This window comes from Numida meleagris, chromosome 1 (assembly GCF_002078875.1).
Source record: "Numida meleagris isolate 19003 breed g44 Domestic line chromosome 1, NumMel1.0, whole genome shotgun sequence".
Lineage (NCBI taxonomy): Eukaryota > Metazoa > Chordata > Aves > Galliformes > Numididae > Numida > Numida meleagris.
The window spans coordinates 63,605,686-63,629,276 of NC_034409.1; the positions used below are offsets into that span (position 1 = coordinate 63,605,686).

At 39.6% G+C, this 23,591-nt stretch overlaps 1 long non-coding RNA gene across 1 annotated transcript; it reads left to right on the plus strand.

Moving 5' to 3' along the window:
• On the plus strand, positions 9,374 to 12,997 carry LOC110395810. The gene is made up of 3 exons (XR_002436638.1): positions 9,374 to 9,432; positions 10,778 to 11,000; positions 11,360 to 12,997. It is a non-coding gene; the product is annotated as an uncharacterized LOC110395810 (long non-coding RNA).

The following is a 23,591-nucleotide window of genomic DNA, read 5'->3' on the forward strand; positions in this document are numbered from 1 at the left end:
GGAAGGTGACCATCACTTCAGAGCCAGATAAAACTCAGACATGCCCTCAGGTCTCTTGCTCAAGAAAACCCAGGATTGGAATGGCAACAAAAGCTGCAGGAAAATAATAATGAGTACTGGCAGAATTCTGTAGCGTGAGAGGTAAAGCTGTAGCTCAAGACAGGGGCACATCAGCAATGCTATGTGTGACTGGATTGTGATTTTTGTTGGATGCCTACGCATTTCTTTTTTCTTGCAATGACAAATAATTGAAGGTAATTATTTTCAAAACAAGGCACTTCCCTAGCTCTGTGCTGTTCAGTTATGCTAACTTGTTGAAGAACTACTAAAATTATCCAGCCTTGAGTTGTTAGCTTCCAGGTGAGCAATTTAATCTTGTTGGGAAAGCAGCTGCATTGAACTGATGACTCTGATGCCTGTGTGCTTGCTGTTTCAGCATTAGCAGCCCAAATGTCACTTGCTAAGCCGAATCTGCTCAGTGTGGCCTTGATGCCCATCTGGCAATTTGTAAAACCATCAGCAGGCTTTGCACAGTGATAAAACAGCTCAAAGCACATTTTCTTTTCTGTTCCATGCTATATTTCATGATGTAAAGAAATAGTGCCAACTTCTTTTAAGCCCTGAAGCTATCTGTGGCTGCTGGTGTGGTCAGTGACAAGGGGAGATCAAACAGTGATGCTGCCCACTGCACGTTCGTGTATCTGATATTGTTGTCTATCAGCTAGCAATATTTTGTTCCTTCATTCACAGCTCTATCTGAGCATTACTCTGTGCTCCAGGGCAGTATTATAATATCTGTTTGGGAAATAGAGCAGTGTGTTCTTGAAGCTCTATCATTCTTCAGTGGTTTTCTTAGGCAATGGCTAGCTTAGAAACTAGCAGGGGAAAGACATTGTTTGTGAGCCCAGATATTAATACAGATTTACAGTTCTTGGAAGAGGAACAGCATTATATCTTGCTTCAACATAAAGCTTCCAAGCCTCCTGCTATAGGAATCTCTTTCTGATCTTAAACATTGCCATTTTTCAGAGGTTCTGCATTCTCCAGTGTTTCATTCTGGATGGCTGGGAGGCATAGCCCTTAGCAGCTTGCTTAGTAGTTTTCTCATCTGATGTGACAAAAGCGTGGCTGATCACATCTGAGTGGAAAAGCTGTACTTCAGCTGAACAAATAACAATAAAAAACAGACACGTTTCCAGTGGCTGACACTACCTTTCCCATCTTTCCTAACTGCAACCCAGCTGGCTACCCATAGCCGTATGTACACCAGCCTTCAACCACTTGAAGTTCTGTCCTGGATTTTGTGACTAATAGGTCAAATATCTCACACTGTAGTAGCTTGCAGCAGCTGGGTGGTTTGTGTTTCCTTATTGTGCTATGTGTGTGGGACAAGTAGAGCTAAGTGGGGAACAAAAACTTCTTAAAACTGCCAAACCTGATGCTGAGACCTCGTCAATCTGTTGCACCTCCAAGAGGATCTGACCAATGCTTATACTAGGAAAACAATGAGAAATCCGGTTGTCTATGCATGAACTGAGTGGAAAGAATGACAACATTCAGGAAAATTTTCTGGAAGTGCAAAGGAAAAATAACACATTTTATTGCCAGGAGATTGAGGTCTTTGTGTACCAGTTTTTTTTTATATACTGTTGAGGCTCTATGTGCGAGGCAGCAATACCTTCTGTTTTTTCTGCTAGCAAGGACAATTTTTATGTCTAAAGGAACATTTTTGTCCACTACTACATCAGTGCCTGGAGTTCGGTGTTGTAGTGAAGTCTAAATACATGTTCGCATGGACAAAAATGTTCAAAGGGGCCTGGGTGCTGTACGATCATACTCAGCACAACCTTACCAAACAAAGGAAATGTGTTTCTATTAGTGTAATTTTTAAGAATATTTGCATCTAATGTTAGTAATCTGAAACAAAGATGATACCTCCAGGACACTGTGTTTTTCTCACTGAGAAACCTTTTTTAAGAGAGGCTGGTTTCACAGCCTACAGCCTCAGTGCTTCATCGCTGGTTCCTCCTGGCCAGAAGATAAATGGACACTTAAAAATTTTGGTATGGAGTCCTTCTAGAATCTCCTGCCTCTCTTAGAAATGCTGACTGAAGCTCTTGTTGAGAAAACATGTTCTTCCTCATGACTGTGTTCTAGCAGTGCCAAAGTAAGCAACTATGTCACCATTCTGTTTCTCTTTACAAGACTAATATAAGATTGTCATGATGGGACATTCAGATGAGCTACTGAGGTAAAAAATGTCTGGTCTTTACTGAGACTGCACAGATCATATGGGAGAGAAAGTCATCATCTTAGCAAAAGGTTTTTTGTATATATATATCTTATTTCTTTATGATCAATGATCCTTAGCTTAGGACTCCTCCTACAAATCCCATTCTCATTTTGTTATTTTCATGGATTATATTTTCAGGGATTATTTCCACATCAGAATGATTCTAAAGAGCAAAGATATTGATGAGAATGCTCGGGTGCCAACTCACGTTTACAGAACTATAGTAGGCACATGCTCTGGCAGTGGAATAAGTCTACCATTACTCTCTGTAACTTTCTAACTTCAACACAGTAATAGTGGACCATCAGCAAAAGATCTTTCAACCCTGCAGGAGTTTTGAGCCCTACACTCAAATTGCAAGAGCTCAACAAGGCAACTTGTAGATGGCAACACTTCAGTTGGAAGCTACAACCAAGCGTGATTCCTCATTTGGGTTAGGAGAGGGACCGTGCTGAATAAAGTCTTCCCTGAGCTATCCTATGGCCCTTGGACCATTTGTTAAAGAGCTCGCAAAGTGCTGACTGGACTTCAGAAGCCCACTCATTCTCTATCTTTCTGATGTCACCTTATAGGGCAATCCAGGCAGATTGTGAGATAACTGTTTATTGAGGGAGTGTTAAGCAAAGTCTTGTGTCTAAACCCATCCTGAGACTAATTTTACAAGATTTTTCAATACAGGAGAAGGGAGCTTTTATTACTTGGCCATGTGAGTCAGTGTGATAAATGTCAGAAAAATAAGCTTTGGAAATAAATGCTTTTGCTGAACAACTTAAAAGGATCATACTTAACTTTGTATTTAAGTATTTAAAATTATACGTCTTTTCCACTGGAGAAGTATGTATCATCTTTATTATCATAAGCACTCTTATCCTCCAGTAAATTAGTGATCACACTTTCGTTATTAAAGTTTTTAAATAGTCTTGTAGTAAAATGTAATTGGCTGCAACGTAAAGAAAAACTACTTTGATTAGATGTTGTGTTTTAAAATTAAAATGTTTACACAGAATGTAGTACATAGAAGTATGCTGTTTTAGGATGGTAAACTGTTCAATAAGTATTCAAAGACTAAGAAAAGAAATGGGCATTCATTAAGGCAAGCTGGACAATTACATATATAGTGGTAAGAGGGAGCTGTGGTGCTGGTGTATTCCTGTCAATTCTTCTGTGTCTAGGCCTGAGATATCTGATGGAAGAAACTTTCAGGAGAAAATTCCTGGTATGGAAGGATGGTGAGGCACTGGAACAGGTTGCCCAGATATGTGGTGGATGCTCCATCCCTGAAGACATTCAAGGTCAGGCTGGAGCAACCTGATCTAGCTGAAGGTGTCCCTGTTCATTGCAGAGGAGTTGGACTAGGTGACCTTTAAGGGTCCCTTCCAACTCAAATGATTCTATGATTCTGTCTGCAAGAGCACCATAGGAGTTCCAGGTTCTAGTCTCACCTGTAATTCATCCAAAGTCAGTGAGTTGCTGCCAGTCAAAGCAAACCACTGTCCTTCATCTTTTACTGGATTGCAGCCATCATGCTCTTGAAGAGCTTTGGCACAGCACAACAAAAGAAATTAGGATCATAAGTGAAGCTAAGTATTAACCTTGAGCAAGCAGGTGAAATACTGGATGCTGTCTGTCTTCCGTTGAAGTGTCACTGTGGGACACAAGACTTGGCTGGACATTTTGTCTTTCCCATTGAAGTCTCCTTAGTTCCAGAAAATACGATGGTCTAGGGCAGAAGGCAAGCGAAGAGAATGGTTTATTAATATGCACACAAAAGCTATTATAACTTTTCTATTAAGCTTCCATCAGTATATAGCTGAAAAGAGAAAAATCTTCATGAAGTTGATGTAGCAATGTATACTGACTGCCACATCTGTGATGTACAACAAATGAATAAAGAATGGGAGATAATTGAAATGGAAAGCTTACCTTGCTTTTCGTAACACTGTATAATCTTGAATGAATACAGTCAGTGAAGGGAGCAACTAAGAAGGAGGAAGACTTTTGTCTTTCCAGTAAGCCAAATGTGATGCACAGTGTTTCTTTTCTGGAACCTCTTCATTCTTATGCTAGGAAATAACAGTGGCTTTTAAGAGAAGTTGTTCCAGAAATAACTGATGTGCATCATGTCTGGCTCACCATAAAGATAGCATGTTGTACCACAGCAAAAGTAGTATGTGCTATTCTCAAATTACTAATCGTTATTGTTGCATTTTCTGTTCAATTAGATGCGTGGATTTAGAGAAGAAATTCTTTACAGTAAGCATCAGTGATGGACAAATTGGTTATACGGCTGATAGCAACAGGGAATAGAGCTGGAAGGTAATATGCTCAGCTTTCAGTATGCTGATCTTGGGGTGACAGCATGGGCATGAGGAGAGGATACGTGGGATAAGAGCTATGATTGAATACAGAAGACAATATTGGGATGGAAAAATCCAAGAGGGACATTTAAGCATGGGGACTGTTCACTTCAGAGCAGCTGAATGCAGGAAGCAGAAGTCAACAACTCTGCTGTTTTTAGGCAGCCAGAGATGTGATGTAGCTGTTTGGTAAATAGGAAGCTCTTGAGGGGAAAACAAACAAACATATTATTTTTTAAGAACTTTGGGGAAAAATAGATGATGTTGCTTGACAATCTAATAGTTATAATTTTGAAGTGATTGGGCCTCAGTGCTCTTTAGGAGGATGAGACATGAGTCTTCTGGTTGTTTCAGCAGGATTTAAACAAACTATATCTGCTTTATGTGCTATAAACCTGCAGGTCTCCAATTTAGTTATGATGACTTTGGACTATATCTTTGGGATAAGAGAGGTAGTTCCTGGTCACTAAGTTGTCAATGAAATTAGAAACTCATTCAATACTAAGAGCTTTCAATTGTTTCCTTCTGAACTAGATGCACCGTAGAATCAATGAAGGAGTTGTTCTTTGAGGCTGAGAAGAGTCCCCAGAGCAGACAATGGAATGTCCCAGTCATCTTGTTGCCTTTGTGTAATTTGCTGTTCCGCACGTGTCTGTTATCCACTCCGCAGCTATTTAGGATCATTTCCTCTTTGTTCATATGGAAGTCATTTTCATGCATAAAGGCTTCACTGCTCATTGGCCTAGCAGACAAGAAGGAAGGGTCTAGTTCCCATTCAGTCTGCAAACAGGAAAGAAGTTTTTAACTCAAGTAAAAAAAAAGAAAAACCCACAAAAAAAACCCCAACCTATTAAAATGTGGTGAGGAACAGTACAGAGCATTGGTAGGAAAAAAAATCCACAGAAAGAATGGTAATTAGTATTTTCCCAAAGTACTGAAAGGCAGATTTAAGAAAAATGAATATTTTCCAACACCAATGAAATTAATGTATTTATTATTTGCTTAGCAGTACTGTGCCTAGCTTTGTTCTGTATGCAAAATATCTGCAGGCTCTGACTGAAGTCTGAAAGATAGACACATCAAAATAAGGATGCTCTAGATAAACGAGAAGTGATTATCATACATGCCAGTTGCTGGTATTCTCCAAGGGACAGTATACCTTCCAAACAGAAATACGTCACAATTGCTTCCCTTAGGAGCTGAGGAGAGGGTTTTTTTTTTGTTGTTGTTGTTTTTGTTTGCTTCTTTTGTTTCTATTCAGTATTGATTTCCACAGAATGTTGCTCATCAGAGCTTCTGGACATTTACATCAGTTTAAAACATCAAAAATAATTAATAATCAATGTGACTTTAATCCCATCAAAGTGAAGCCATTAACCCTCACAAAAAATGCTATAGCTTGCAATAGTTTCATGAAATAACTGTAAGCAGGGCAAGAGATGAAAGAGAGGAACATCACTCAAACTTTTTGTTTTTAAGAGAACTTTTATTCAAAACAGAGAGTATAGCTAATAATTTGTCTCTGTCTACTTGCTGTAAATCAGTAGGTTTGTCGTTCAATAATTTTCTTTCTCTAACTCAGCTACTGCCTAATCTTGCTCTGATATTATCTTGAGTCATCAGCGTCTGCTTCCGAGGAAAAGATTATGATGTCACAAAATCAATAATGGAGGATTCTATATTGTAATCCCTTTTCAGGGAAGTCCATTAAATCAATGCCTCTCTTTCTGTGAGTAATGGCTGCAGAATCAAGCCCTCTAATTTTGCTGTGTGAGGGAATAAGAGCAGATGGGATGGGATTTTACATAATTAACTAGTAGTTATTGCATACAGCATGAAAAATTATGGCGTTTTCTGAAGAATAAACGGATACATAGTGAATACTTAAGTGTATATAATAATGCTCACTGATATAAAATTCCTTACTGGTGGGTTACAAAGCAATGTGTTAAATCAAAAATGTTAAATCTTTTCTTTGAAAACCAACTCAAGACTCCATAGTCTCCGAAGCCCTGCCAGGTTTTTTTGGCAGCATCAAATAGTGTCACTGGCATTTAAGAGAAATGGAGACAGGTCATGAATATGGATAGTAATATTGTGATCTCACCTAGTGCTCATGTGCAACACTGACCGCTGTTAACTGGAACCAGAACTGTCGGGTTGCGTCTAATTCTTAGGATGCTGGGAGCTCTCAGAGAGTCTACTGTGCTTCTGGGAACAGATCCAAAATCTAAGTAAAATCAATAAAAGTCTTTATGTCACTTAAAATGGGCTTCGGATCAAGCTGTAGCAGGAAGATCTGTGATCTCTGCCAGGTGGTACCATGAAGCTTGACATGCAGCACTGAGCTAACCGTGATGTGCTGGTGACCTTGGGCTACTGCAGTGTCATAGCACAAACTGCAGGCCATAGGATGATTTTGAGTTTTGGAATCCGGAAGTCTGATAGCTGAAACTCCAATTTGAACAAATCTTGAGTAGGCTTCTCTATCCTAGGGAGTCACTGTATTGCCATGATTGGTGTGTTGTAATACAGCTGCTGGAGAGAGTATAAGAGGAACACACTTTAATGCTTCTGTTCTTGAAAGAGGGTTCTCCTTGCAGGAGACTTAAGTCACGTAACTAGCACTAGACAAAAAAAAAAGGGTGTTTTCTTTTTTATTCCTATGCAGAGCCACAGTTTGCCTCTTTCTCTTCTTTCCAGAGACTTCTCAAATAAGAGTTTTGATTTAAGTTCAGCACATAGCCACTTTTGCTGACATCGCAGCAATAACACAGATATGTGGATGAATGGAAACCAAATTCTGCATCAAATGCCAAGTACACGCTCAAATATGGATCTGAACAGAACAGCTGATTCCTGTCTCTTTAATAGGCTATTGGAGTTAAAAGTGATCCCAAAAACCAGTGACAGTTTGGAGTGTGCTCAGGTTCAATCTGAAGCCAGCCTTTATTTCCTAGACTCTTGCACATACTTAGTTTTCTGCCCTTCTACATAGTCTTTAATGACCTGGACATTGCAGGAGGCCTCTTGCAAAGCAGCATACTGGAGACCAGTTGGCTGTGGCAGATGTTGTGCTTGATTCTGAGACAAAGGGGTTTTCATATGGTGGCAAAACAGACTGACTATCGAATACCAACTCTTCTTGGTAGGTGTTACTACAGCAGGTGTTGGACATCAGCCAAGCAGGAAAGCAGTGCGTCTAGGTTGAGGAAACAAACTTTGAAATGTCCATTACATGGTGCCTGAGCACTCAGCTTGGAGCAGAGCCAGAGCGCCTGTCCTTATGGCCTCACCAGAATAACTGGCACGACTAGAATAGTTGCAGGTGATATTATTTCATTCTCAATTTGAGTATGTTTGTGAACATTTTGAGGTTAGGAGATAAAATGGAAAAGAAAGAAAGCATTTTGGAAAATGCCAGAGCAGATCTTGGAGGCTTTTTCTATCCCAGTTGCACACAGTTAATGCCACATCCATTTTCTTTCTATAGATAACCTCCAATAAAGACATGACCTGTTTAGGGCTTGACTTCTGTAATTGTGCTTTGCAATGATTGTATAGGACCAGCTGCTGGTCGTTGATGTGTACTGTGAGAGAAACTGACCTGATCAGGGCGTTTACAATTTTATTGGTTTTCTTTGATACTTCTTTCCTCGAGGTAGAGAATTGTCCCTATGAGTACTAGTTATATGATTGATATGAGAGCTAAAGGATTCCTGGATTAGTATTAGCAGTGACTGCTGCCATTGAAATGTCTAGAATAGTGTAATTTGGTTTCCTTAGATGGACCTTCATCATCTATGCATTTGTACCTGCTGTTCTTTAAAGTACATGGGTTTTATCTGGTGCTTAGTAGGAAAAGGCCTAATTTTCTCATGCACGTTCCCTGTGCAACAGCCTTCTTTGTCTAGAATCAACAGCATAGCACAACTGAGAGAGACAGCAACGAGCAGTGTTGTCTAGAGCAAGGAAAGCCAGGATCTGCCATGTAGGTTTGCCTGAGTAGGTAGGGATAAGGCCACAAGAGAAAGGTAGGGAATGGTTCTTTAAATATATGTATTTATTAAAAATTGTGAGGCAGAAGTCATAACTATGTTAGATAAGTTTGTAGTGGTCTGCTTGGATATCACTGGACAGCTTTGTCTTGCTGCCCGCTTTTTGGATTATCTCATGGAAGTCTTCTAGTTGGCTTTAAGTTGACAGTAACAATGATGTTCCTACACCTGCCCTGTAGCTGGGAGGGCATGCAATGAGCCAGCTGAGAAAAAATGGATGATTCAGAATTGTTTCCTGGTTGGAAACAAAATGGTAGATGCCAAAGTATAGAGCTGTGGCTGTTTGAGGATGCAGGGAAAAGTGAAGCTGCTTGGAGCCTAGGAGTAATTCAGGCTGGAAGAGATGTCTGGAGACCAAGCCCAAGATCACCTCTGGACAACTTCCAATGGCCCCAGATGAAATGAATGACAGTCAATTAAACCTTTTTAAAAATAATGAGTTGGGGTTTGAAAGAACATGAAACTGTTCTATTAACTTGATGTATGGGAACTGCTGAGTCACGGCCTGAACCACTAATTGAGCACCTGGAGGAAAGACCCACTCAGCCCTGGGAGCACAGGTGAAGGCAATTCACCTGTGTGACTGGAAGCCAGGACCATGGAGCCGGACTCCACCTCTCTTAGGCCTCATTTAAGGGATGACTGCTACTGAGGAAGAATCTTTTTCTGGAGATCTGTCTTTGATGGAAGATTTTTCTTGCAAACCCAGAATCTTCTGATACGGGTGAGCAATCTATTTCCCTTCCCTTGTAGCGCCTTGCTATTGTGCTGGTCCTTCCACCTCTTTTGTAACGCCTTTTCCATCGTGTTGGTCCTTCCAATTGCTACACCTAACTTTTTAATTTTTTTTTTTAAGTCATTTAAAAAACTCATCTTAGGCTATCGTTCTTTGTAGAACGTGAAACTCTGGGTTACATTCACACGCCTTTTCGCTGAAGTCTGCTGGTTTCTTGCATTCTCCTGCTCATTGGAGCTTGAACTTTAAATATAACATCAAGAATAAAATTCTTAGTGCTGCCATTGTTAGAATGTGCCTTAATTATCATTTAAACTTTCTGCAGAGTCAGGCAGGTATCTGCCATCACTGCACAGCTCGTTTCACAGGTTCACATTTATCAAGAAGGATTTTTTGCTGAGATTTTTATTTCTTTTCTTTTTTCCTTCTTCTGACTTACATTTCTGGGAGGAGAACCACCGTTTCAAATGTTTTACAAGTTTGGATCTTTGGTATGCAGAAAACCATTAAATCTTCATTGCAGAGGTACTTTTGAGTGATGTGAGGTAAAGGTGTTGGGGCAGGGCTGTCCTCTCTGTCCTGACTGACTTAGGGCTGAATTAAAGAAATCACTCAACACAACGTGCAGTTAAAGAAATCTTTAAAAATCAAGATGGAAAAATATATATCTAAAGGGAATATGTGGAATATGGTCTGAAAGTCTTCCAAACACTTTTTGTATTGATAACTGAACTACTGCTCCTAAATTCAATACAAGATTAAAGGTACTCAATACAGTTAATGAGCTCTAAAGGAACTGTTACTCTGGACTGTAATTACAGCTTCTGCTGCCTGACTCTGCATCACACTGGCACTTTACTACTGATGATTTGTAATGTCAGAGGGGAGGATGAGTTTGGTGATTCATTAGTGTTTTCACAGATTCTGCCTTAAATTATATTAGCTCATACTTTCAGATGTTTGCTTGTCTGTGCTAGTATGAAGATTCCTTTATTCTGTATAATGTAGTAAAAAAAAAAAAACCCTCAAACTCCCATCAAGATTAAATAGTCCCTAATAGTCCTTTCTTGTGCTGTTTTGTTGTCTTTATTTTCTTCAGTTCTATTCTGTTACTCCCAGTTTCTAAACAGTGCCACCATGAAAAAGCTTTCCACTCGTAGCCTTAAAAAGGCAGATCTTCAAATGAGAAACACAATGTAATATCTTACAGTTCAACCCCTCCTCCAAAAACCCCCCCCCCCCCAAAAAATCCCCAACTTATGTCATCTGTTAGATAGGCAAAATGATGCTTTTTCCCTGAAGACCCTACAATGCCAGATTTAATTTACTTTAGGGAGAAATAAAGAGTTCTGTGGAATGTGCTTGCCACTTGTGAAATGGAAGTGTCAGCGGAAAGTGTGAAGATATTGTGCAGAACAGAGCTTACATGGAATGAGATGAGTTTATAGAAAGAGGAGAAACCTCTGCACATCTTTCGTATTTAGCATAAGAGAAATGGATAGAAGGGATTTCAGGAAGTCATGCATGGCCCAGTGCGGATCAGCTGTGCTCAGACGGTGAGTTCAGAAAGTTTGATTCTCTAATCCCAGCTTTCTTCAAAGCTCGATTTAGCTGTGCCAGTCTCTGGGTCTGCTGCACAGGGAGTGTGGTGAGGAGGAAAAAGAACCTGAGGCTGCATGGCACGTACTCAGCAGAGCTATGGGTGTGTGGGAAAGGGGATGCAGACTGATGGGACTCAGAGCTTCTCACTTGCAATGCAATTTAAATGCACCATTTCAGCTGATTACTGATACTTTGGAAAATGTATAAGGAATTAAAAGCACAGATGGCTATGGAATTGCATGTCAGGTGGATGCAGGGCTTTCACATGTACTCTATTTTTCCACAGTGGGTTGTTTCTTTGTGTCTTTTGCAGCTTGCAAGAACAAAGTCTAATGGCGTCAGACCATGCCTAGAATTGATCCTTTGTATCTTTGTCTGGAAACGCTACCCCCTATTCCTGCAGTTCTATACAACAGATGACAGGTGATTGCTGGATGCCCAGTGTGAATTTTTGCAGTGATACTGAGAAGTTTTTTGCATTAGGAGCTGAGCCCCAGTCAGGAGGATGGGAAGCAGATGGACTGCAGAGAGGTGTCTGCATCCCGCACCCAGGAATGTATGTGCTATGTTAAGGAGGCTAATAGAGTGTGTCCCTTTCTGCCTCATGATAAATCCATCTCCGTGCTGTCAGAAATAGCTGACGAATGGGAGCTCTGGGATTTTTCTCCTCTGAAATGGTCTAGTCTCGTTTATCTCTTTTCCTCTTTGCATATTGGCATATTCCTCCTCTGCAAGTATTTATCCGAAGTCTTTACTTGGTGTGTTGGACTAAAGGTCATATCAATTTTTTTCTTTCTCCTTTTCCCCCTCTAGTCCCTCTGTTTCTAAAGATGTCAAACTAGATACTGATGGTTTATTCTGATGCCAGAAGGCCTTCATGATATGCATATTAGGGTTTTTGTGTTTTAGCGTTGTTTTTTTTTCTCCCAGTATCTCAGTGTATTCAATTTGTATGCAGAGCCATCCTCTTACCATGAGCTCCTATGCCCAGATCTGAGGATTATGTTCTTATCCAACATATGTACTTAGCCTGAAATGCTAAATCTGTGCTACTAGAGGAATAGTAAGATGTGATGGCTAAAGGAGCTATGTCAAAGTAACCAGTCAGATCAAACTATAAATTGTTCCTGGCAAGAGACAAGATAAAGATACTCCCTGAGTGTTTGAATCCCCTGACCAGTGCTAACTCATACATTTAAATATTTATTTTCTGGCTGTGGGGGATGAAACAAATATGGTTTTTACTTGCTTTAAAAAAAATATTAAATTTTTGATAGTGATGGAGGAGTTCTTGTGAATGCTATTTTCCAAGGTTTAGGGAGGTTAGCAGGGGCCAGATTTTGGGAGCTTGTAGCATGAGGACTATGGAAACAGAGGGTGGCAGTGGCACCGTGGACCTGGGTTGTTCCCCACCTCTTCAGGCTTCCATGGTAGACCAGGAGCAGTTCTGCAGGTCTCAACTCTACCACAGGGAACCTGCTTTAGCAGGGGGTTGTATTAGCTGATCTCCAGATGTCCCTTTCAACCCCTGCGATTCTGTGATTCTATGTCCCTGTCCTGAGCTGTCCCTGTTACAACAGCCACTTTTGGGAAGGAGGAGAGAGGATGCTGTATTTTCCCATTTTCAGGGAAAGACAACTTTTCTGTTCGGGGAGAAGGTGCTAACACCATGCTCATAGCTGGTCTTTTCTCTTTGAGGTCATTATGAGGAAGCAGATGCTGTGTCCTCCTCTGCAGTGCATCTGGCCTGTGCTGGTGTATCTCTGATGCACATCTGGCTCCAGCCACAGAGGGACTGCTGTTGTACCTTAGTTGTGATGTTTTCTGAGGGCTTCTGTTACCATTCACATCATCATACCAGAGTGCTGACTGGTACCTAAAATGCTGGTGGGGAGCTTATCCCAGGATAAGATACTGGCTAATCTAGCAGAACTAGGATTCTGTGCTGAAGGGGAAGAGGAAGAGCAGTGTCTTTCTGGAAAGCCAAAAATAAAAATAATAAAAAAAAAAAATCCTAGGAAAATGCAGGATCAAAGATTCTTTCTCTCATGAATTACATACAAGATTTTCTTTGCAGTAATGGGCAGAGTGTGCGGATGTTTTATTTATTAATGCTGTACAAAAAACGTAGTAGAGGATGGGTCTTCTGAATGCTTGAAAGGCAAAATAATCACTTGGACTGACTGACAAAAAGTATTTTGTAGTTCTTGATAAGATATAAAAGCCTAAGCAACTTCCTATCAAATTCTTCGTTTCTCCAGAAAGAACATTTCAACCCTAAGCTTTCATCCCTTTCTAAATAAAAGACAAAGAGAGGGAGGAATGGTCAGATCTGTTTTTTTTGTTTGTTTTTTTATTCTTTGAAAAAAAAAAAAAACAACTAGCCCATTTCTCTCACCAACCCATCTGTCCCTCTGCTATTACTCCCTTGGCCTCTTTCCTCCCCTGCCTGCTTTTTACTCTCTGATTCACCTACGTCTCCTCCTGCACTCCTCAAGTGCCTGCTCTCTTCCAGCAACACCTCACCCTGCTGGGCTCCAGCAGCCCCGATGGCATCATCTCCTTTCTGATGTACTTTGCTTTTTGCTCCAAGCACGTGAAGTCGTATTTCTCCAATAAACATTTTGGACTGTGTTTTTGTAACCTTGGTAGGAAAGATTTTTCTGCACACCAGTTACAGCCATTTAGCAGAGCTCAGTAGTTAACTTCCAGTGGAACGCTAAATAGCGACAAAAAGACTATGATTACACAAAAAGACTGTTTTAGAGAAAATAGCTGCTATTCAAATAGATGTTGTATTTCACAGGAAAAAAAAAAAGTGGGCCAATTACTCTGCTTAGTCACCTACACTGTGAATTCAAATGAACTTCGTCTACGGCTATGGTCTTACACTGATTTTAAAAAAAATATAACTAAAATCAACTTCAGTCCCTGTGGCTTTCAGCTCAGCTGGCTATAGCTATGCCAAGGTTATTTCTTTTAAAAATACTGTAATGTAATATTAAAAGGATGGAATTCCAAATCCTTTTAAAATTATTTTTTAAATTTCCTTAATCTTTTATTGGGAAGCATTTAATGCAAGTTTGTTTGGGTCTTCTGTGTCTATCTTAATTACACATATTCCCTCCATTAATCATACTCAAAGCTTCCTGGTAGATAAATTGGTTCTCTTCTACCCCAGGACAGCTTGATGGCCCATAAAATAGATTTTCCAGGACTATTGCTATGGCTATGTGATTTACATCAGAGCCCATACTAAATTCTATGCCCATAATTACTAACAGTAATGCTTCCACACAGCATACTGGGACTTAATCTGTCACATTACTAGCAAACAGCAATACTTACTTTCTCTGGAAGGTGTATGACCTTGTCTTTGAATATCACTGTTACTAGCTCTTGTAGTTTTGCTAGGAATCCAGTCTCACCATGTGTTTGCAAAAGCAAAAAAAAAAAAAAATCCCAAAGGTGTGTTTTTTCTTGCAGCATATCTTCAGAGGGTATCATTGGAAGCGCAGAGTCTGTAGATGGAGAGCTGGTGGTTTGGGACAGATTCTCATCTAAAAGGAATTGAATAGCAGCTGTAAGCTGGAGCTGGGAGTGGTGGAGGGCCCCTTCAAGGAAGAAGGCAAGGCAGCTAGACTGGTAGCTTTGGTAACATATTGGGTGGCATGTCGGTAATGGAGTAATGGAGAGGGTCTAAGCTGCAGTGGTGAAGCAGGGACAAATGTGCAAACCCCAGTGGCTTACAGATTTAAGAGGAAAAGTTGCCTTTATACAGAACTGAGTTGTTCTGTCCCAAGGAGACTTGTGAGTCCAGTGTACATCTGTTTTTTCTGTTGTTTGTTTGTTTTAAAGGCAAAAAGAGACAATTTTCTCCCCCAAATGAGGCAGATGACGATAGCTTGTTTGCTTGTTTTAATTTAAATCAAAGTTTCAGATATGTTTCGTCTTGCAAGTATTTTAACATGTCTTACATAGCTGGTTTGTGGGAATTCTTAGGAAAACTACGGCAAAAAATGGGGTCAGTGTCAATGAAAGGTTTTATAGTCGTGTCCTAAAATTTGTAAAGAGATTGTGTACTGGGACTGCTGCCTTTCACATCCTATAACAGATCTCCGTGAAGGATTTTTTTGAATGGGAAATGAGGGAAGCCAGTAAAGGATGGTAGAAATTTTGATGAAGACCAGACCAATTTTACCTGTGGGAGTTCTCTCACTTTCTGCTCATTTCTAGAAATGATTTATCACTAAGTCAGAGTGTTCTAGGTGCACAGCAACTTTCAGTTGAAAAAGTCTAGAGATGAAAAATGTTTAAAATATTTGCTGTTAAGTAAATAATATGACTAGACTTGCAGACATTCACTTGGTCAGCAAACTGATTCCTGTTATATCCCAGCAATGAGACAGCCTGAGCACCCAGAATCTCTCTGCTGTAGAAGATCAGTAGGACTCTTAAAGAGGTTAATAGCACTAGTGTAAAACTTCAACAAAACTTTGCTTGACTGCACTTTGGTAAAATATAGTTTTGCACTGGAAGTGGTTATTTTTAGGTTTGTACTTCAACAAAGACAGGTAGAAGATTCTGTGGAAATCGGAATGTAGATTACCGTGCAGATTACCATGGGACAAATGATAATTAAATCCTGGCACCTAAAGATGCTGAGAGGCGTGGAAAGAGTTAGCAGTGGTGTTCAAATACTTGCTAATGTCTATCTCATTTCTATAGGATAATGAAAATTAATGATACAGAATTTTATTTTTTAATGATTTCCCACCTGTGTTTAACTGCATATTGTAAACCACAGATCTTACCTTCATGTAATTAATAAAGAAATGAAGGTACTGAATTATATTTTCTGGCTATTCTTAATAAAAGATTGACATGTACTTTTGAAGCAGCTTATTGGTAATTCACAAAAAAATATGAAAAAATAAAAAATCATTCTCAGACTAATGTGCTTAATTTATAGACATGTAAGAGGGGATACAAAACAAATGTGTTCATGGAGAGTTTGGGACCTACCTGCAATCTGTGTTTTCAGAAATATGCACTGAGCAGGCCGTGTAACCTGCTGGTGTTATGCACAATGCTCTTGCAGAGAGGGAAATAGGATCCAAGAGAGAGCTGCTGCCTGTGTTAACCACAGGAATGAGTGAATTACTGAATACAGACCAAATTTCAGTCACAAGAAATGCATTAACATCGGTATTATGCCATCAACATTGCCCTTGTGCAGTAAAAGCAAAGGAAGTTCACCTTGTTAATTGTATTCAGACTTATAATTGAGCATTCTGTGTGATGGCTTCATCTTCTGCAAGCAAAAGGGAGTGATTTACAGTGTGTGTCAGTAGAACACTGTTATATGAAGAAAGATTAACAATCATAATTTCAGACTCAAGAGTATTTATAATTCTGAATTGTCTGTTTTAATGCAAATATTTTGTCTTAAATGATGTGCTTTGTCTTGATTAGTTAAAATAATCCTTCCTTGTCTGGGTAGCTCAGTAAATTAGTGACTGACCCAACATCAGCAGGATCGCATTGCTGCATTGTTTAACTCATACTGATTGTAAAAACCAAGAGAAAAAGAGAAGCAACTGGTATTTCACATATGCAGCATGAGAGGCATAGGTTCAGATTTTATTTCCTCTGTCTGGATTCATTTCCAGTCACTCATTTCATGTGGCTTTCGTGACTAGGATGAGGCTTCCACTGGCTGAGTCATGGCACAGCCACGCTCTCAGATTGTTGTAAGAGCAGCTTCTGCACTGTGCTTTTTAGAGGTTTCTGCTGTGTAGAAAGGGTATCCAGAGATGTGACTACATCTCAGGGACTTCTTCCTACACCTGTTTTCAACTAATCAGGCCAGCTGCTGTTAGAAGCCAAGCTGCAGTGATGTGGGCTTCACCTGCAGGGTGCACAGCCACAGTGCGGTCTGCACAGAAAAACAGGGTTTCTGTGGCTCTAGAGATGGCAGGCACAGGGCCAGGCTGCTTCTCACATGCCTAATTCTGTTAAACTCAGAATGCTTCCACGAGCAGGAAGAGCAGAATTGGTCTGTGCAATATAAAACCATATTAAAATTGTTTGCCAACGAAGTGCAGCTGTATTTGTGATGGGGAAGCTTAGGAGCAGTGGATAATGAAACTTCAAACCTGGTCCTCCTCTCGCAGATGGAGAAACTCCTTTCTGGTGCCTCCCCATGGCAGCTGAGGTTTGTGTCCAGGGTGAGATTTGATTTGCCTCTTATCAGCAAAAAAAAGTGTACTTCAGTGTATTCCCAGTGGAGGAGAGACTATTGTTCATCCCAGGTGCTGAATATAGATGCTAAGGTGTGGTAACTTACCTTCCAAACCCAATCATGTCTGCCCAGAGAGTATGAGTCCTTGTTTAGACCAGATGCCCAAATTTTGCATTATTACAGATGGGGATGGGATGCAATGAAGCTAGAGACTTGCTTTCTGGTTCTAGCAGCCTCCAGTATCCAGAGTCATTTCCTATGTGACCAGGTTTCCATGTTGTGCTGACTTCCCTGGCCCACAGCAATGTAGGGAGAGGATATTTGAGGCCACAGAGACCAAATTAAAACACAGTGTTGGAAGTTTCTTGACATCCCCAGAGCATGTCCAAAGAAGGGAAACAAAGCTGTGAAAAGTCTGAGGCAAAAATCTTATGTGGAGTGGCTATGGGAACTGGGCTTCTTCATTCTGGAGAAGAGGAGGCTCAGGGAGACCTTATAACTCTCTACAACTCCCTGAAAGGAGGTTGTGGCAAGGTGAAGGTTGACCTCCCAGGTAACAGCAACAGGATGAGAGGTAACGGCCTCAAATTGCACCAGGGGAAGATCAGATTGGATATTATGAAAAAATTATTCTCAGAAAGAGTGGTGATGCATTGGAAGAGGCTGCCCAGGGAGGTGATGGGGTCACCATGCCTGGAGGTGGTTGAGAAATGTGTGGAAGTGGCACTGAGGGATGTGGTTAGTGGGCATGGTGGGGATGGGCTGATGGTTGGACTAGATGATCTTAGAGGTCTTTTCCAACCTTAGTGATTCTGTGATCTTTGAATACTGAGATTCAAACGGAATTTGATTTAAAAGCATTCTCTTGATTGCACAGAAAAGTGAGGAGCACAGAGTTCCTAGCAGTTCATGACAATACCTTTGGGGGCTTTTTGTGTTTCAAAAAATCATGACATTCTGAGAATTGACAACAATCTTAAACTTCATTAGTAGCAAAATTGCTTCTTGGGGCTTGGTGTGTGGTGCTGAAAACGATGGATATCTTGAAAAATTGTACTTTAATTTTTTCCCCGTTATTCCAGGCAATGCTTCCAGAAAAGGAGAAAAGGATGATTAATATTTTCTAAATGTCAGTTTTCTTCTCCTGTCGTTTTTGTTTCTACCTCCTTTAATGCAAGGGGAAATTCAGGATTGCGTTCTGTGTAAGTCTGTTGCTTCATCAAAACCTGACATTGGATTTGCACGAAGTTCAGAGCTGATATTAGAAGCTTTCTATTTAATATTTAAACATCACAGTGAAACTTGCCTGGCCTCTGGTTCCACTGTAATTTTGAAACTCCCCTTAGACTTGTTGGATGTTGTAACTGAAGTTCATATCTCTTAAATGCACCTTTCAGGCTGCACATGAATTTATATTGCGGAAAGCAGATGAAATTCAGTATCTCTTGTTCATGAAAGCTTTTGGGTAATTTCAGCAGTCTTGAATGAAGTCATTTGGACTGAGTTTTTCAAAGCTCTGGAAGACATTTAAAAACATTAATGGCAGGTGAGTATCAAAGCATCAGCCCAATATTTTAAACCCAGAACTGATTTCTACTGCCTTTTGTAGAGTCAGGATTTCACCCTGAAGACTTAGTGATTATGGATGAAACCTAGTCATTCCTCTTTCTATTCTATGTATTGTGTGTTAAGACAAGAGATTCCGGATGAAACGAATAAATGCATACTAGTGACCTCCCACTTCACTTTTCGGATGCAGAAAAGAGTGTGGCCAACAGTGTTTGGTAGTTTCCATTTCAATCAACACTTATTCTCTAATTAGAGGTAGAAGCAGTGAAAAAGCATGAAGCAAACAATTCCCCTGCCAGTAGAAACTGCCTGGAATCACATGAAGTTGCACATCCAAGCTATTAGTCCAGAGAGTCTGCAGAGGCATACGAGACCTGAGTTGCTTATCTAACCAATTAAAAGGATTGTCCTTGTTAGATCATTAGCCTTTAATCTCTTGTATCCAAAAGCATGGCTTTAAAATGAAGAAAGTCTGACTGCTTGTTCTGGGATATGTTGTAATGCACCTATTCAAACTGTCTTTACAATGCCCATCTAGAAGTAAGCAGGAGACTCACTGTCATACACTTGATGTCCTTATTCTTTCAAAAACAATTTAAAGCCTTAATTAGAAGGTTGATGATTTTTTAAATTGATTTTTAGAGGTCATGAAAAGACAGAATTTCTCAGCTCTGGCTACGTAAGCGTAGCCTGCATTGAATTCTCAGTATTGCAAGATAAAAGCTTAAAACTTGTAGTGCAATTATGAGGCAATTCAATACATAAAACTCCAGTGTTTGGATGTCCACAGAACAGAAAGGTTTCTCAAATTATTTGTATTGGTCGTTGTCTGTCCTACTTCTTGTATTAAACCCCATAGAAGTAGTTAAGAAAAAAATCAGTTATTTTGGTAACAAGTTAATTAGTTTTTGGCATGGTTTTAAAATGTAATAAACATTCCTAAAATATTTGTGTTCACATCATCCTGCATAACACTTTTTCTATTCTTTGTTATTTTTCTACCATTGATATTGTTTTATAAAGCACAGTTTTGAGACTCAGATGAATTGATATGTGCCATTTGAAAGGCTGAGCTCAGTCTGTGAAGTGCCACGTGCTGCAGACTTGACAGCTCTTTGAAAGAAACAAGGCTGGAGACATAGCTTTCAAAAATCCTACTGGCTGCAATCTGCTTCTTGTGCCTCGGCAGCAAGGAAGTGGGTCAGCATACTATGCCAGTGGATAAGATATGGGTAATGTTCTTCAGCTGCTTTGTTTTGGGGGATGGGACAGATTTGTTTTTCTTCTCTTTAGTCACAGACGATTTTATTTTCTAGATTACTGATTTAGGTTTCTTAATCTTTTCCAAATTGAAGTAACACATTGCTTTCATTACAAGCTGTACTTACTGTATTTAATGGTATCATTCATAACATGCAATAAGAAGTATACACAAAGTAGTATGGGTGGGGAAAATATATCTCAGGCACTGCCCGGTATTTAAACATATGTCAAGACCTATTAGCTGTGAAATTGTGTAAAGTAGTGCCTGAATTCTATGGTAATATGATTTTAAACAAATATTTCTTGAATAAACTGTGTAGCTAGGAGAGGTTTTTCTCTCTCCAGTATGGAATAATAGCAGCAGTAAATGATTAATAGTTAATACTCATGTGAATACTTTCATTTCAGCTGCCAATCTTGCTCTCTTTTATCGAAAGGAATAAGTAGCACTTATCACGGAGTATATAAGAGGGAGTTTGCTGTACTGCATACATACCTTGCAGATGGTTATAATTTCTAGAGCCATCACTCAATTTAACTTGATAGTAAGTTAGCACGTGGGAATAGCTCTCACTTATGTTGCTCTTCCCTTTGCTAGCAGCAGAAATTAAGAACAGCGTGATTGATGCCAGGGCATCATTTATATGAAGAAGGCTGAGTTTCCTTTATGCTTCTGCCTTCCACCATCATTGTCCCTGGTATGGGCATGTGAAATATGTCCTCTGCCAAGCTGACCTCTACCTCTGCTGGGGTTGCTGCTCATGATGCAGTCCTCCGTTTTCTAGGGATGAACCTCATAACTGCAGGTCCCAGGCAGGCTAATCTGTTGCCACCTGAGGGTAGAGACATTTACTCTCTGGTGACCTTGGAGCTGGATTATGTAGTGACCTACAAAAGAGGCTGTACATCCACTTTCCCATCCCTTAAAGCCATTTATTTCTATTACCATAACTTTTTTTTGCATCAATTTATTTTCTCTTGGTATGCTAAGATTATTATCCAGATGCAGTGAAGTTAATTCAGAAAAGAATATGCAAAGGCAATAATGTATGCTAATCCCAGGGAATTACTTTTTCATGGTTCAAATGAAATAAGCCTCCTCCTCTTTTTTTCTGCCCTTTGTTTTATTTTTATGACTGCAATTTGAAATTTTAGGCTCATTTTTTATGTAGAGAAAGAACACCTTACATGTTTCACCATATCTGCGTCTGGTCAGAGAAGAACTGGGAGACCTGTGATAGGTGCTACCAGAATGAAATTTTAAACAGGGCGCATGTGAATATGATGTGAATATTGGAACTGTTTCATACATCTTATTCTTCTTCACTTCTTTTTTCTTGTTTGCTTGGGTGGTTGGTTGGTTTTGGTTCCCATAAAGTTCCTATCTCGCTTTCTTTGCAGAAATCAGTGGTTTGTAATCCACGAGTCAAGTTAGTGTTTGAATCTCCTGACTTAATACAGAAGCTGAGGACTGTAAATACAAACAGAGGCAGGGACCATTCAAAGTAGATGATTTAAGAAAATTGACAAGAATGAAGGATGCATCTCAGATCAAAAACCTGGTAATGTATGCAGACCTATAGGACTTCAGAGCAGATAATGGCATTTAATGTCTTTTAAGACTCTTCAGAACATTTTGTGACTTAGTAGTGCACCAACAAAATTTGATTTCAGCTTTAGGACAGAGGATCTGTGATTCTGGTTTTACAAAAACCAAGCCCCATCACTGTGAGGGGCCACACCGTAAGTCAGTACCAAATCCTTTTTATCTCCCTCTGTTTACATACTGAGGGGGTGAGAGTAATCATTTCAACACTTTGGAATTCTTGTTACTTGCTGTTTAATGGTCTTATCAGACAAACTGTAAATAAGAGTGTAATTAATTGTTCTCTACTTACATGACAAGTTGCATATAAGTTCCATCCCCCAGAGAATCTGTTATTTACCTGATTGCATTGGGAAATTACTACAGGGTTAGCTGGAGAATACCTGGAAGATAAACGTGGGTTTTACGTTCACTTATTTGTACATCATTTCATACCTAATAACTACATTCTGCTAAAGAGTTCATGCAAAGAAGGAAGAATTAGGAGACATCAACTCTTATAATTATAGCTGGCTCGTTTTCCGTTGCCTGGAAAAATCAACATATGGCAAATACTTTATTCCTAGCTAAATTTTCTGCATTAAAAAGCTGTCAAATTCATACTTCTGGGAACAAAATCCTTGTGCTTGTGCGCACAGAAGATGCTGCTAAAAGTAATGCCAAACTCTGGAGGTCTGCCTTGGAGGGCACTTTCTTGGGGTAATCAAGTAGCAAGATCCTCTGCTTACTCTTGCTGTTTCACTGGGAAATAAGTGCTCTGATTTTGGCCCCTCTCTGCTTTCTTAAGTACCTCCTGCCACTCCCCCCCCCCCCCAAAAAAAAAAAGAATTCAAATGTAACATTGTAACTGACAAAATTGTAGCTAATGAAAAACCTCTTCGGGGAGAAACTAACTAACCTTTTGTTTGGTCCTTTTCATGGTTTTTGCCTTGAAGTTTCATGCATACTCCAAATATCAAAACAAATTTCTACAGCATGAATAGATATAAAAGTATCTCCCCACCCCCCATCTCCTGCATTGACACTATTGTTTGAAAAAAAGAAATCAGGACTTTGACTTCATTTCTCTTGTAGCACAGGAAATTAGATGTGATTACATAGAAACCTTAATTATACTTCTCATTAAGGACTGCTGTAACCTTATAAATGCTGTAGGATGACCCAAGCATTCACTAAGTAAAGCTTTTTATAAAAGCTTTTCCCAAGTGAAGTTGGTGAGAGCTTTACCAGTGATTTAACAAGAGGTAAGATTTTACAGTGTAGCTTTTTTATACGCAATCAGCCTAATTCAAGTTCATGTGACATAGTGATTTTTTTCTTATCTTACTCCAGCTATCCTGTCTGTTTTTGTAATTACCTACTGCTACTCCAGGTGCTGGAAATAAGATCACACTTCTAATAAATGTTGGGAGATTTGGGGCTTTTCTCAATAGGCTATAGAGAGACACTTAACATGTTAATAGTAAGTGTAATCTGAAAATACTCTTTTTTTTTTTTTTAGAAATGGACTTCATAGCTAAATCTAAACAGTCTCCTCTTCAATCTGTTGGCATTCATCTAAAAGAATCTTGTAAGGAGTAAGACTGATTCTTTTTTGAAATTCTTATGTTGATTTTCTTTTGTTAAACAAGGAGATTCACTGATCACCCCACTGATTTCAAATGTACCTTTCTCACCATCTAAAGAACTATCTTCAGATTTTGGATGATAGAGGAAGGAATTAGCTTCTCATCTTCTCATGCTTTGCAATCCCTTATGACCTCACTACAGAGGATGCCCAAATTCTGCATTTAATCCACCTGAATAGTTCAATTTAATTGTGGGATTTGCCTTCCACTTTCCAGTTGATTTCTGGAGGTCACT